This window comes from Carassius gibelio, chromosome B4 (assembly GCF_023724105.1).
Source record: "Carassius gibelio isolate Cgi1373 ecotype wild population from Czech Republic chromosome B4, carGib1.2-hapl.c, whole genome shotgun sequence".
In the NCBI taxonomy this organism is placed as follows: Eukaryota; Metazoa; Chordata; class Actinopteri; order Cypriniformes; family Cyprinidae; genus Carassius; species Carassius gibelio.
Genome location: NC_068399.1, coordinates 3,938,630 through 3,955,074, shown reverse-complemented (window position 1 = coordinate 3,955,074; position 16,445 = coordinate 3,938,630). Strand labels below are relative to the sequence as shown.

At 38.0% G+C, this 16,445-nt stretch overlaps 1 protein-coding gene and 1 long non-coding RNA gene across 3 annotated transcripts in view; one reads left to right on the top strand and one right to left on the bottom strand.

The window, feature by feature from the left end:
- Window positions 1-16,445, bottom strand: part of LOC127955916 (gastrula zinc finger protein XlCGF57.1-like) — a 703,806-nt gene that overhangs the window by 381,056 nt on the left and 306,305 nt on the right. The window lies entirely within an intron of this gene.
- Window positions 311-5,322, top strand: LOC127956102 (uncharacterized). Of its 2 annotated transcripts, none has more exons than XR_008153463.1 (4): window positions 311-467; window positions 2,184-2,231; window positions 2,345-2,413; window positions 4,131-5,322. It is a non-coding gene; the product is annotated as an uncharacterized LOC127956102 (long non-coding RNA). The 2 variants fall into 2 exon arrangements; XR_008153464.1 differs by lacking the exon at window positions 4,131-5,322 and adding an exon at window positions 2,574-2,672.

Here is a 16,445-nt window from a genome sequence, read left to right as displayed (position 1 = left end):
GAAGTCAAAAAGAAAGCCATTCTACGAGCAGATGAGTTTGGGGAGGTGAAGCAGGCCGTAGCTGTGGTTGGTATGATTAAGTTTGTGAAGAAGTACAGAATTTATTGTCAAACAGTAGGGGTGTAACGGTTCACTTGTTTTTACGATGCATCGATTACAAACTTTGACAATGCATACACTATAAGCCCGAATAGTACTACTAGCTTATAAAGACCGAGGTCACTACAGTTAAAATGTCTTGCTGAGTTAATCCACCTTTAAACTATTAATGTCTATGAACAAATATGTATTTTTATGTTTGTGTGCCTCAGCATTTCTGAGTGAACACTGCTGGTTCATTCACTATTTTTATGTCTGCTGTCACATGATATGACGTCATGACGTGCGGCCCTAACTGACGTTACCAGTAAAATATATCCAAGATGGCTACCCTCTCAAGTTACGTGGTATCAAGCATGAAACAACTTGTAAGTTAAAACCAAAACACTTCAAAATTACTTTGCTTGTTTTAATATTGTAAAAAGATCATATTACACGTGATATTTGACTGTGAGACGAGGCTATTTTTAATATATAAGTTGCAAGCGTGCAGCTTTGTCGTGCCGTGGGCACAATTACCATTAGTCCGCCTGCTAGTGACAGATAATATCCTGTGTACTGTTAATGTCATGGCAAGGCAATAATGTTAACGTTAATCAATAACTCTTTTCAGCAAGCGATTGTCATTCTGTTGTTTAGTGTTTTGCTGCTGTTGTGATGTTATTCCTACATGCACCCAAATGAGCTAGTGGGTAAAGTTAGCTGTAACTTTTACTCAAACAAAGATAAAAACATAAGATTTTAGCAATCTCTCCACAGCGATATTCTGCTTACTTCAAAGTGTTATATAGACAATGTGTTTTTTCACAAGCTATTTGTACTGTGTGTGTTACCAAATGTGTCCTACCTGTGACAATACAATGGAGAAAAGGGTACATAAATTGGAATAGTTGAAATTTATATTAAAAGTTTCTAAAGTTTTTACCATTTTTTACCAGACAAACATACTATTTTACACACACACACACACACATATATATATATATATATATATATATATATATATATATATATATATATATATATATATATATATATATATATATATATAAATAAACAGTAACCATGTATGAATGCTTATTTGTCATTTTTTAACTGAACTTAGGAATGGTGGTAATGCTTAAGATTTTGTTGGCCCTTCATTCATTAAAAAAGATAATACTAATCGTTATTAACAGATAATGCTACTACTAGTTCTACTACTGTACTAACAACACACAATGCACTAAGATTGATGAGTTGCTGGGTTCATGAATATTAATCACGTTGTCAGCGTTCCCTCAAACTGATTTGCTTATATCAAAACAGGGATGGTAATATATTAGCGCCAGCCAGTGAGATTATTGTTTGTGCATTAGCTCCGCCCACTACCAGATACATCTTAAGATCTCCGGTTTGTATTTTAAAAGCTTAATAATTCTAAATGAACTCCATTATTCTGGCAGGAAAATACAGCAAAGAATATGGTTTACATATAGTATGTCGATTCAGCCTGGTATGAATCTTGCTCCGTTTCTTTACACGTTTTCTATACATGTTATTTACTCACAATGTAGAGGATTGAGTAATGTAGTAAGACAGTATTTTCTGATTTCACACTTAATGTTGGATTGACTATGTTATCAAACAGCTAATAAAGGGTTATTTATTTTACAAACAATGTTACTGTTAAGGTTGACATCAACAACAGTGATTAAGAACCAGAGAACATTATTATACAGGTTTTTTTTTAATGGGCTCTTATTTGGCATTGAACTCTCGTAAATTACAGCCATATATAACTACTTCGTTGTACTTCTTTCTGTCATTGTTATATGGAGGACTTAAGAGAAAAGCAATGTAATGCATGGGTCTGCGTGAATACTGAAATACTGTAATTCTAAATATGTGAGAATAATTGTATTATGAAAATGTTATTCACATTGGAACAATAAGTTTAACTTTACTGTTTAAGAATGGAATGGTTATGTAATGCATTGATCTACTCTGACTAGTGTTAAGGTAGATTGAAATAGTAGTGTAGTGGTTTAAAAAGGTTCAATATAGTGAAACATTCTGTTGAGCATGCAACTTTGTCTTTTAAGGAGGACCAGATGGTGATCCATGAGCCTGATGAAAGTGATGCCTTACAGGTTGTTGTCATTCTATATTCATGTACTGTGTCATGTATTTGTTGAAATGTGAAAATATTAACTTTTTATATTAATGTGAATGTTTTTGTAATTTACCATTGTAATTTTTTCAGGAATGGAGAGCTTTACGGCAACAGCAGGATGCAGAATATGCTCCGTCCCTTTGAATTGATCAATAAAAGGTATGTTTTTTGGGGGGGGGGGGGGGGGGGGGCATTACATGTAATAATAATAACAACAACTCAATCATTGATTCATTCCAAGTATTTATGACGTGACTTTTACAATTTTCCCTTGACCTCAGCAGGAGTTTAATAGTTCTTTATTAATTTGTTATTATAGATTCCATAATTTCTCGTAGGATGTCAGAATACTCCTTGGAAACAGGTCTCTAAACATTCATTACATGTCTCTTAAATCCAGTGTCATGTTCCCTATAATAGAAAAAAAAATGTTGATGCATGTTTGGGTGTGCACGCGTGCACATGGGGGGGTGGAGACCAAAACGTAGAAACAGAAATTACATGCCTTTGTGTAAATAAGATAAATAACAATTCGTTCACACCAAACGTGAATAGAGCGTCTGGCGCGAATGATTTAAATGTTAAGTCAATGTAAAGACGCGTTTACACGCGTGGCAAATTGTGCTTCTGGCGCTATACGCGCGAATGGTGCTTTTTGTGCATTTACACATTTGAGTTTAAATTTTTTTTACCTTTGGTGTCAATTTGCGTCGTGTAAGGACCGCACTCAGTCACTCATTCAACATGGAGGAACAACTGATGTTGTCAGTGAGCAGTCACCTGGAGATATATGACACAAGTTCTTATTTCAATAGAAAATGTGTAAAATCCTCGAATGCTCGATTAACATCAGCCATCTTGCAAACAGACAACCGCCTAGCACTTGCCCCTCCCACAAGAAGTGGATTTAACCTCGGACGTGCGTCAATTTCGCTTCAAACTCTTGCTTTCTATGCGCGAATGCATTCAAAATGTTCAAGTGGCAAACTATAACATATATTTAACCCACTGAATGTCTTTTCTGAGTTAAATTTACCATTATGTGACATTGTTTGACAGCTGTTTCATAAAAAAAATTAACGAGGCATTTAGACATCTTTCCACAGTTAAAACACTGATTGAGCTAGTAATGATAAATGATAAATGGTAAGCTGTACTGAATCTTTTTAACATGTATTCATATGTGTGTCTTACAGAAAAGCGTTTAGACATTGATGGAGCAGCTTATGCATTACATTGATCTGCCATGCCACAAAAAAAAATGCCAAAATGATATTTGTTTTAATTCCATAATAAAATTGACACAATTTAAAATCTGAGACTTTGTTTTATATCAAAAATTACAAACCCCAAAGATTATTGTGATTTATTGGATGGTAGGCACTGTATAATTAATAAATAATAATAAATGTTTATTCATAATCTGAACATAGCAAAGACTAAAAGATTGGTTCTTGGGACATAAAAGTGCAAAAGTTTTCCTTTGGCTCAGTGGTAGATTATTGCGTTAGCAGCACAAAAGGTTGTGGGTTCAATTCCCAGGGAACACACTTACTGATAAAGAAATAATGTATAGCCTTAATTCACTCTAAGTCGCTTTGGATAAAAGCATCTGCTAAATGCATAAACGCAATGCATATCAGCTCATAAAAATTAGAATCAAGAAATCAATATTTTCTACACAGGTGTGATATAATATTGTTTAATATGATAGTTATGGAAAGAATTCTTTAACAAAAATAAGACTTGATTTTCTTTTTATGCGTCCTTAATATAGTTTCTACTAGGAAGGTGTGTCCAACATGTTGAAGATCCCTTCAACTGAAAAACTTTGACCAAGGCTTGTTCATTTTAAATCCTTTTTTTTTTTTTTCAGATTCAAAGAAGGCCTGGAGTGTTTGCAGCTTCTGGAACATGTTGAAAAGCATCCCAATCTCTTTAGAGGAGTGCTAATGTTCGAGGAGAAGCCACTTATGGCAAGAGATTTAGCTGAGCTTTTTATTCCACGGCTGTCTCCAGTTGGCACCAACAGACGAGTACTGGAGAACAGAATATACTGTTTCTGGAGGGACTGGCTCCTACATGTGAAAGGCAACATTATATAATAGGTTATATTATACAAATTATACACTAGATAACATAATGCAATCGTGGTGGTCCTTTTGGTTTCTCCCATTTCAACAGAGTAACTAATTACATCTACACCTGTAACTCTTTGCAGCTGCCACTAGAAGCTCTGAATTGCCATTTGTTAATCATAATTTGAGCATTCATAAACAAAATTTGTTACAGGAATAAATGCCTACTGAAGCGAAGTTATGGGTTGTTGTAAGAAAAATATCCATATCTAAAAAAAAATGATGAAAACCTAAATGATTTGTTTTTATTATTATTATTATTTTCCTCAGAGGGAGCTTCATCACCTCTTACTCTAAGACAGGTTTTGGCATTTGCTTCTGGATCAACTTCTATCCCTGGACTGGGTTTCCCTGTCGAACCGACAATAGAGTTTCTGCATCAAGAGGAAAGTGATCAGCCAAGATATTCCCCGAAGCAAATACATGTAGTATTGTTTTGAGTCTGCCCGTGCATCATGTATTTGAAGACTTTGGGGATTATATGAAGAAGGCATTTTACAGGCACCCACATTTGGGGTAATGAAGTTTGATTACTCACCCCATTACATATTGTTATTTCTTCTTTCTTGTTTTATGGCATTCGTTGTGAAAAAGGACTAAACAGATCTACATGTATTTCTAAATATAGTGATGAATAAAATTCTTTATTCATAGCACCAGCTAACAAAAATTTGGATCTTGTGTTAAAGAACTCATTCCACTCACTCATGCGTCAATTTGTGATGTTGAAATTTATATAATTTATATATATAATATATAATAAGTCTGGTATTGTGCATTTTCAATGACTGTCATAGTTTATATAACGTTCATGTTATACTGACAACAAAATTAACTATTGAATTCTTACAAAAATTTCAACAAATGTTCATATATCATTGCCTGTTTTCCTGCAGGTGCTAAACACTCTTTAGTTTCCCCTCATCTGCAAATAATTTATACACAAATAAAAATATTTATATAAAAATAAAGCCTACTTTTTCTATGTCCAACAAGTCACAGCTTAAAAATTTGGTAATAAAAAAAAAGCTCTAACAATAAATAGACCCACAGTTTGTTGACTAGAGCCACAGACACAAGCAGCACATGAAGGGATCCATCATCTCTTTTAGTTACAACACATGAATGAATATGAAAGGATATTTTGTTTATGTGTGATGTTAAAACATGGAAGAATTGAAATGCTCTAAAATTTTAAGTGATAAGTGAGAGTATTCTCAATTAATAATTTTCCAAACCTAACTAAATAACTGGAAGTTATTTTTAACTGCTCGTTGATCACAAACCTCTGAAATAAGTTGATAAATGTGAACGTTATTGTTATTTTTATCCAGAAAAAAAATGCAGCTCCCCCTTTACTTCAGTGTATTTTTTAGGCAGCCTCAATTTTTAAGGAAAGGCTCAAAGCGGCCAATGAGGCATCTAGGTTTATATGTCTATGATTTCAACCACCATTTATTTGTATAATTTTCTAAATATCACTCTTATCGTGTCATGAAATGTGGTTTTAAAAGTATTTCAAGTGAGAATGTAGTTGTTTTCAACACAAACGTGGTTTATTTATAAAGACAGTGCCTATTTTAAAATATGTTTTGTCGATTTTGTAGTCGATCAGCGAGAGCTCAGTTGCTTATGTTACCAACGAGAGCACTCTCAGCTCGGCTAGTCCTTCTGACATTTACTGCTGGCTCTGTTGTCTTTTTAGTGGAATGGAATAATTTACAAATTTCATAAACTTATATTTTATTCATAATAGAATATAGATATATCAAATTTTGAAAGTGAGACATTTTGAAATGACATGCTAAATATTGGCTCATTTTGGATCTCATAAGAACTACACACTCCAAAAAAGTTGGGACAATAAGAAGCCGGAAAGAGTGGCAATGTCTCTCAGAAGTCAAGATGGGCAGAGGATCACCAATTCCCCCAATGCTGTGGCGAAAAATAGTGGAGCAATATCAGAAAGGAGTTTCTCATAGAAAAATTGCAAAGAGTTTGAAATTATCATCATCTACGGTGCATAATATCATCCTAAGATTCAGAGAATCTGGAACAATCTCTGTGTGTAAGGGTCAAGGCTGGAAACCATACTGAATGCCCGTGATCTTCGGGACCTTAGATGGCACTGAGTCACATACAGGAATACTACTGTAATGGAAATCACAACATGGGCTCAGGAATACTTCCAGAAAACATTGTCGGTGAACACAATACACTGTGCCCAAGTTGTAATCAGCGCTCAGTTCAGAAGCCTGCATCTATAAAGGTATGGGGTTGCATGAGTGTTGAATCTGGAAAGGCCACATCAATGCTGAAGGATATATCCAAGTTCTAGAACAACATATGCTCCCATCCAGACGTCGTCTCTTTCAGGGAAGACCTTGCATTTCCAACATGACAATGAGAATGGGACAACATTCCTATTCCTAAACTTGAGCAACTTGTCTCCTCAGTCCCCAGACGTTTGCAGACTGTTTTAAAAAGAAGAGGCGATGCCACACAGTGGTAAACCGAAGCAAAATCAACTTATTTTTCCCTTAAAATTAAAATTTTTCTCAGTTTAAACATTTGATATGTCATCCATTTTGTATTCTGAATAAAATATTGAAATTTGAAACTTCCACTTCATTGCATTCTGTTTTTATTAACAATTTGGAATCGAAGGAAGAAGCTTGAATGTAATATTTAAGTGCATAAATAAATCCAACCACTCCTATAGATTGGTTTCACTTTCCATAATCCGTGACCGACAGAGGAGCATCTTGGCGGCAGGATTTTAAAACTTGTTTAGACTGGATTTTTTCGAACAGGTAGGGTTCAAGTGATTTCAAAACATTTCAGCCGGTGTATATATATCGTGGATATATTATTTACCTGATATAAGATGCATTTTTGAGTCAGGCGCTTCATCATAGCATTACGGTGATATCTCTTCAGCGCACAACGCGAGCAGGACAAACAACAATGCAGAGTATTAATAACTATGACTGGGACTGTTATATGCATACTATTATAATGAGAATACCATTATACTAAATTCTGTGAATATTTTGAGTTTAGCTGCCGTGTTTCTGCACATTGTTTTGTGAAGAACTTGTCCACAAAAGGAGTTCGCATTCAGAGCCACGCAGATATGTTCATGTGCATTCGGGTCCTTTTTGCAAATAGCCTTTAAGTCTTAATATTAACTAACGTTATGTTGCATAAATAACGAAGCGTATTCTATATGAAATTATGAGTTGAATCCCATTGATTAAAAACTCGCTATCAAATGCGTCACTCTACTGGTTATCTTCAGCACGCGCAGCTTAAAATAGAAATGCAGAACATTAACTGCTAACATTTTAGACTAACGTTATAATGAGATTTTTTGTAAAAAATAAATAAAATGAAATTGTTAATTGTTATGGTTTCGCCGAAGTTAAGTGTTAGTCATCTGTTAATCAAAACATAAAACATTATTAACCCCGTTTCCCTGTGTATTAACATCAGTAATTACTGTCACAGTTTTCTGTCTTTCTGTCACTGTCTTCTGTGAGTGTTGTGTTTGTTTGGTGCCATGTGCTTTTGTCCTGTCTCTTGTTACCTCATCATTGTTTTAGTTGCTACACCTGTGTTTCTCCATTGCTACAGGACTCATTTACCTTCACTCTGCACACCTGTCTCTCAATCACACACAGCTGTTGCTCATTGTCATGGACTATAAATTCTCGTCTCACACACCACTCTGTCTGGCTGTATTATATGTCTGATGTTATCTGCTAATCGTTGCTTGTGTAAATCGTGTTTCTAGTTCTTGCATTTTGACTTATTCGTTTTGACTTATTCTGTTTTGTTTTTGCCTTGTTGGCCTTTTTGTTCTCTTTTATTAAAAAGTTTTTTCCCTGCATTTGGACCCAGACCCTGTATCTTGTAAATCTCAGGAAGACAGGTTTGACGAATCAGTGGTCTGGCGTTTGCTAGTTAGACCCATAAAACACTTGTGCAAACAAGTGCACACCGCGGATGATTTAATTTCCCTGTCAAGTCGAGTCAGGGGTGTGCAATACAGCATCGTCTGTGATAATATGGCAAGTGTTGTTGTAATGATGTGCCATCCAAATATCACCAACCACACAGAGTTCATGCACACATGGCCGTAGCCAGCTATGAGGTCACCTTTTAAATTTTTCATGTTTGAAAATAAAATTTGTTCTCTTATTGACTAATTTGCTGCTAGACTCTTCTTATGAATGTCTACATGTATAATTCAGAATGTTTAGCGTCCATGGCGAGATGCTTCTTAAGTGAACGAGTCTTCAGAGATTTATGAGCGAGAGCCTGAGACGCAGCCTCCGTGTTTATAAGAGATTTCTGACTTGTTTTTTCACTTAATTTAACACTTTAGAAAGTTAACAATTAGGAAGTTGTGGTTTAGGTAGAGATGGGTTCTTATCTAATTTCCAAAATATTTGAAATAATTTAGTTTTTTTATTATTTATTTATAAGTTTTTGTTTATTTTAATTGCAACATCTCTGGCAACATTGCATCGCCGGCATTAGTCTGGCAGTAATCAAAAAAGGCAGCGGCTATTTAGACTAAGTGCAGATATCTGTAGATTCTTTTTATAGTATGTTAAAATAGCAGGATGTTTTGCTATTTATACTACTTACTGCAAATAGTGGCAATTATCTACAGCTCAGTATTTTAGTACATTATAAAAAAGTATGCAATAATAACTTATTGAGTGTAAATTTAATGGATGCCACCTCATTGGGATAATAAAGCCCTCCCTACACCTACCCTTAACTTTTTGATTATTTACTTAATTTTCATTGAAAATAAATGGCTTTCTGGTGTGATCTGAAACTTGAAAATGGAGAATTATTTTTGCTAAAAGGCAGATTTGAACCTGTGTTGATCACGTCAATATATGTATGACACACTTTACCTTCTGTTCCACTGGAGCTAATGGTTATGGGTTTCTTTTTGTAATCTTTGGGGGCCAATATGTATGTTTGCATGAATAAAAAACAACTGATAAAAGTATACACCCCATAAATATAGTATTAACAAGCTTTGATGCAATAAATAGGGTATGGTTTAAAAATAAGCATCCCTCCAAAAACATCTCCATTTCTGTCTCTTTTCAAGTGTAAGAGTAAATACTTAGTTGTTTTTATAGGGGTTATTATAGCACAATTATATATATATATATATATATATATATATTGATAACCATCCTTGGTTTGTGTGAGCTTTCCCACTAAATCCACACCAATAACCTCCCATGGCTCAACCATCTGAGAAAAAAAATAAAATAAAATTACGTTCGATTTTGTTGCTATCATAAGTACAAAATAATTTAATCATCTTATTTACAGAAACTTACTTGAATAGTAAAATCGATTACTGATGGCATCTGTTGTTTTGACTCTACCACAGTGGGCAGCGATTGGACTTGTGTGGAATTCTCTGAAAACCTGTTTTGCCTCCTCTCTGCAGCATAACACCTTGACTAACCAACACCTCTCTTCCCGTCTTATATAATACAGAACTTCATCTAAAGGCAATATATTTGTTTATTAGTGTTAAATCAATTATCTTTACTCTCCAGAATACTCATCCAACTTAGATCTACATAAAACCAAATATACCTTACTCACCCTTCATGATGAATTTCTTTGCCTTTCTAAAAAGCGCATCTTTTTGGCTTTTTGTTAAATCATTGGGAATTGTCCCAGACTTTTTTTAAATCACACAAAAAGAGGAAAGTTTTCCTAATCCATTTTTTACATCGAGCTAACAAAATGTTTGGTTGATGGATATTGCCCATTCATTAGAGGTTGTTATTTATACTATTTAATATAATTATTTAACTCAACACCACAGGTGATTTATGTTCCTTAACTAATTGGATTCAAGTAGCTAGTTAATAAAAATCTTCATTACTTCTTTTAATTTGTAATTATATATTCCCCTCAGTGTGCAGGGATGAGAGGCAAGGAACAGCTTGCCAAACACAATATTGGTGCATTCAAGTCCTCCTGGGAAGTTCGTACGCACGAGGTGGGAAGTCGTGCTTGCGACGGCATGTGCGTTCAAGTCACTTTTGTAGGAGCAAGAAGGCGGAGTACTTTCTCTTAATTAATAACACAAAATTGTTCTAGAAAATGAAGAACAAAGAAATGTGCATTAGGTATACTTTTTTTAATGTTTTAAATTAATTTATGAAGCCTCTGCCAACTTTACTGTTACAAGTTGCATTGTTATATTATAATGCCATCATATTATGCGCCGTTGATTAACTTAATGCGCTGTAAATGGAAAAGCTTGACAATATCACAGCTAAATACCTTTACGAATTGTATATTCCGCCATGTTAATCACTGACACGCTCCCAACTCGTACAGATCAGGGCTTAAAGAAAATCCTGAGCTCCCCACTGGTATTTACGATATTGTGGTAGCGTTCATGTGCATTCAACTCGGAAATACGATCTATACAAGATGACTAGAACGCACCATATTATAAAACTTGTGTTTTATCTTTGGTTGGGACTGTAGTGGTTCTAATCATTGCTATTACCACCCATCACATTTTTATATTTTCCAACTTGCTTTAAACATACTTGTGTACATGTAAATTAGTTTAAACATACTAAAAACATGAATTGAGGACATGTGCCAGTAGTTTATAAAAAATCTGAATTTAAATATTTTAAGTTCGATACAGCAGAGGTTGAATTTGTGGCATTTATGTTTAATTTGTTTTGTAATATCATGTGTTTGTGCAGCCAGAGAAAATATGCATTATGATAACACCTGCAATATCTAATGCACTTCTGCATGAATAAAATGGGAAAAGTTAACTCCCCGGCTGTATGTGTGTGTGTTTAGTAGCCACAGCATTCTATGGGCAATACATACAAAATTACTTTTTCCTTTTAGTCTCTCTTCTGTTAAAATGCTTATGAACATTCGGCTCTATTACCTTTTCAAAATAATTCATCACACAATAGCTGAAGAAAAGAAACTATCCCCACTGGCCATCCCCACTGTCTGCATAATGTGCTTATGTCGCGTTTCCACCAAAATTACCAGGTGCCTTTTTCTCCAAGAACTATTTTCCCCCAGACCTGTTGCTTCCTGTATTTCCACCACGGTCTAAAGTACCGGGAAGATTAGGCAAATAGTCTGTTGACTTAGGTCTGTGCATGTTTATCAATAGGCAAATTTCAGACTTGCATCCCCTGTAGGTCGGTATTTGCACCACTTTGCTCGGGAGTATGATGTCCACGATGACCCAAAATGGTTGTGAGTAATATTCGGTTCCCGTGTAAAACTGTTCCTGTGGGTGGAGTTAACATGAATATTCATTAGTTCTCTTGTTGTGGGCGAGTCCTTGAATGAATGGAACTGAAATATCAGTGCACGCTCCACAAATCACTACTTGTTTAATGGATTATTTTGAACAGGTAACAAAGTATCAATGTTAAGCACTAATTAGCATTACAACAGTGTCAAAACAATGCAGTTTGTGTAATATGATCAATTGTCTGTAATGTTTTGCTTGATTGATTACAGGCACACAGCAAAACAATAAGCCAACCTTGACTGATATAGTTTCTTAATCTTATTTTTTGTTGTGTTTAGCTTTTTATACATTTAATTTGTAAATGAATTAGTGATGGGAAGTTTGATTTTTCTTTTCCGTGAACCGGACAGTTAGATTCAATGAACTGGTTGAAAAAAACTGTTCAGCAGTTCTTTTATGCTCGACGTAATTACGTCATGGGCGATGACGTAATGGCGTCAGGTCTATAAAAAAAAATAGATATAAATATATAAGTCAGTAATCATAACTTTAGTCAGTTAAAAACTCATAATCATGAAAAGTTTACATCTGAGTTTTGCAACAACGCATCCAAATACAGTAACAGCAATAATGTGCATACGAGGATTTAAGTCTTGAAGATATAATGTAAATAAATTTGGTGTCATTAGCGCAGAAACCATGATCCACTTACTATACATACTCTGTATCAAGCATGCGCAGTATCATCAGCTCCTCGGCTCTTGAATCGAACGTATCCGAAAGAAACGGTTTTCGGTTCAGTGTACTGATGATCCAAAAACCCATGCAACCGGTTCTTGACTCGAGAACGAGAATCGCTCTAACCGGCATGTGCTGCAGTTCAGTATCATCAGCTGCTCTACTCGTGTTCATGTTCTGTTTACTACAAACTCAATTTGTGAATGTGTCATCATTAACTATAAATACAGTACAGATATCTCATAACTCATCCCTTATTCCTATTAAACATAGAGTCTTAATTATTGTCCAACTTCCTTGAAAACCCCTTTGGCATATACATTATCTACAATATAGAGATTAGAAACATTCATCTTATAAAAAAAAAGCAAAATAAAATAAAGTTATCACACTTTCCAATGTTTAACAACATACTTGAAAAATTACACGCATGCGCAGTATCATCAGCTCATCGATTCTCGGTTGAGTGTACTGGTGATCTGAAAACCGAAGCAACCGGTTCTTGACTCGAGAACGAGAACTGCTCCAGCAGTGGGCGTGTTCGTTCATTATCTGGCTCGGCTCGGTGTTCATCTTCAGTTCGGTCTTCACAGCATTTCAGTCAGTGTACTGTTTGAGTAAATGAATTACTCCGAGATATTGGTTTGTTTGAACTCAGAGGGAGTGTCAGTCACGTTAAAAAAGTTAACAGCTTAAGTAATTTGTGGATTAATGCGTACTGGAGACATGAACTGTTTCAAACGATTCTGTTCGATTTGGTGAACTGGTTCAACTGGTTCACTAAGAAGAACCGGTTCACGAGTTCACCCTTACATCTAATCTGAAGGCAAATAGTAGGCATATTTTGGCGTGCTGTCCTGGGGGAGGGGTCTGGGCCCGGAGCATAGCCCGAACCCAAATAACTCCCCCTATCCCTAATTTGGGATAAATAGATTAGAAGTGAGGAGTTGGGGTGGAGGAGGGTTGCCGAAAAACTGTCGTGGGACAGGAGGTAGGAAGACTGGATATATATACGCTTGCGTGCTATTTAAGATTATTAGCTAAACGAGATGCACCTGTGCCAAATTGGATGATTATCTGATCGTGCTTCTCCCGAACTTTGTTAATAAAACCACATTTCACGAGTTCACCCTTACATCTAATCTGAAGGCAAATAGTAGGCATATTTTGGCGTGCTGTCCTGGGGGAGGGGTCTGGGCCCGGAGCATAGCCCGAACCCAAATAACTCCCCAAAAGAAGCTTAAAGACATAGGACAGCAGCCAGAGACCTAAAATTTAGTCGCCCCCCAAAATATGCGTGTTGGGAAGAAAATGCAGAGCGACCGGCAGAGCCCGTGCAGTGTTCGACGAGAGCTGCGGCTCGCAACGTCTTACCATCGAGCCCTCCGTGCCGCTTATGGGAGGAGCACGATGCCTGATATCAAGAAATGAGGGACTCTTGCTGCCTCCGAAGGGAGCTGCGGCTCTGCTGCACTGGAAGGGAGAGTCCCTCTTGCGGCTGAGTACGAGGCGCAGTTTGTTGCATCTGATGGAGGGCTCTCACTGCGACTGAAGGGAGCCAGCGACTGTATCCCATCGGGAGGGAGATCCCTGGCCGCCATAGAGTATGCAACATAACTCGGACGGGGGGTTCACACTGCGACCGAAGGGAGCCGTGGGTCTGCTGCACCAGAAGGGAGAGCCCCGTCAGATGCTGAATAGGCAATGAGATTCGAGCCGCGGTTTGGCGCGTCGGATGAAGGGCTCCTAATGCAACCGAAGGGAGCCAGCGGCTGTACCCCATCGGGAGGGAGATCCCTAGCCATAGTTGAGCATGCAACATAACTCAGATGGGGGGTTCACACTGCGACCGAAGGGAGCTGTGGGTCTGCTGCACCGGAAGAGGAGCCCTAGTCCGATGCTGAGAAGGCAAAGAGACGCGACTGTTGGAGGGACTCCCGCTGCATCCGAAGGGAGCTGCGGCTCTGCTGCACCGGAAGGGGGAGTCCCCCATTGCGGGTTTATGGAGGCACGTTTTTTTTTTTTTTTTGCCTCTGAGGGTTCTCCCAGCCTCCGTAGGGGGTTCGCAACTCTGCAGCAGGAGTGCTGCCCCGGAGGGGAGAGCCCTGATTGACGCTAACTGGAATACGACTGTTGGAGGGACTTTTGCTGCGTCCGAAGGGAGCTGCTGCTCTGCTGCACCGGAAAGGCGAGTCCCCCTTGCGATGCGAGGCATGGCTTGATGCGTCTGATGGAGGGCTCTCACTGCGACCGAAGGAAGCCAGCAGCTCTTTTCCCCCGGGAGGGAGAACGCTGTCCGCCCTTGAGCATGCAACATAACTCAGATGGGGGGTTCAACCTGCGACCGAAGGGAGCCGTGGGTCTGCTGCACCGGAAGGGAGAGCCCCATCAGATGCAGAATAGGCAAGAAGATTCGAGGCACGGTTTGATGCATCGGATGGAGGGCTCCTGCTGCGACCGAAGGGAGCCAGCGGCTGTGTTCCCCCGGGAGGGAGATCCCGGTCCGCCATTGAGCATGCAACATAACTCAGACGGGGGGGTTCACCCTGCGACCGAAGGGAGCCGTGGGTCTGCTGCACCGGTAGGGGAGCCCCGTCCGATACGGAGTAGGCAAGAAAACGCGACTGATGGAGGGACTCTCGCTGCGTCCGAAGGGAGCTGCGGCTCTGCTGCACCGGAAGGGAGAGTCCCCCTTGCGACTGTATACGAGGCTTAATTTGATGCATCGGATGGAGGGCTGTCACAACGACCGAAGGGGGCCTGTGGCTCTGCTGCACCGGGAGGGATAACCCCGTCTGCCGCTGAGCGCGCAGCGCAACTCAATGACAGATGAAAGGCTCACACTGCGACCGAAGGGAGCCACTGCCCAGCTGCACCGGAAGGGAGAGCCCTGTCCGATGCTGAAATAGGCAAGGAGATTGTAACGATGGCTGGAGGGCCCTTACTTTGGCCGAAGAAACGATAACTGAGAGGCTTCTATTATTTAAGTACACAACATGATTTAAGGAGGAATATTTTTTTTTTTTTTTTTTTTTTAAATGTCTGATGAGCAACAACCGAGGGCATCTATCGGATTATGTGAGAGGCCCCTTTTGAGCTGCTTAAGTTTAGGGCTGAAACGATTCCTCGAGTAACGCGATTACAAAAAATGATGTAGGCAAATTCCTCTGCTTCGAAGCCTCTTTTAATTTATTCTAAATCTCACGTCAGGTTCTTTCGCAATGATTTATTGTATTTTTTAAAATGTGACAACGCTTTTTTTTTTTTTTTTTTTTTTTTTTTTTTGTTGGCGGAAGGAGACAAGCGCTGCGTCCGAAAATCACGTACTGCAAGGAGTCAGCAGTGTTTTGATTTGAGGACGTAAAGAGAACGTTGTGGCATGTGTCCATTGCAAGATAGAGCTAGCATACCACAACTAGGGCCCTACAATTTCCGCGATGCAGAAAACGTGGAGGGGATCGCGGAATCCAGTCACAAAAACGGAATTTACAGTTGAACGCGGAATGGCAAAGAACTTGCCAATTATTATTATTATTATTATTATTTATTTTATTATTAATTTTTTTTTTTTTTTGAATGAATGAATCAAAATAGGTAATTGCACTTACATCCAATTCACGAATTAATATCTCTAAATATTAAGCCGGAACAGTATTTAAATGTAAATCCTGCATGTTCTGTGTGTCTCTGTTAATGAATGGAGCAGGAGCGCGACTTCCTTTATCACACACACACTGAAGCGCGCGTTACGCTCACGGTAATTTCTGCGTCTGCGGTCTCACTAAATAAGGACTTGAACAACATCTCCAGACATTTTATCCTACCCATCAGATTTACTGTGCATGCGCACATCAGTATAATTAAGCAAAAACACATTTTATTTTATTACTCGATTAATCGATGGATTTTTTTTTTTTTTTTAAGAATACTTGATTACTAATATTTTTAAACCAGAGTCGTTGATGAAAGGAGGGTCCATCGTGAATTTAGATTGGGCGTTCCGGAGTTAGACAAA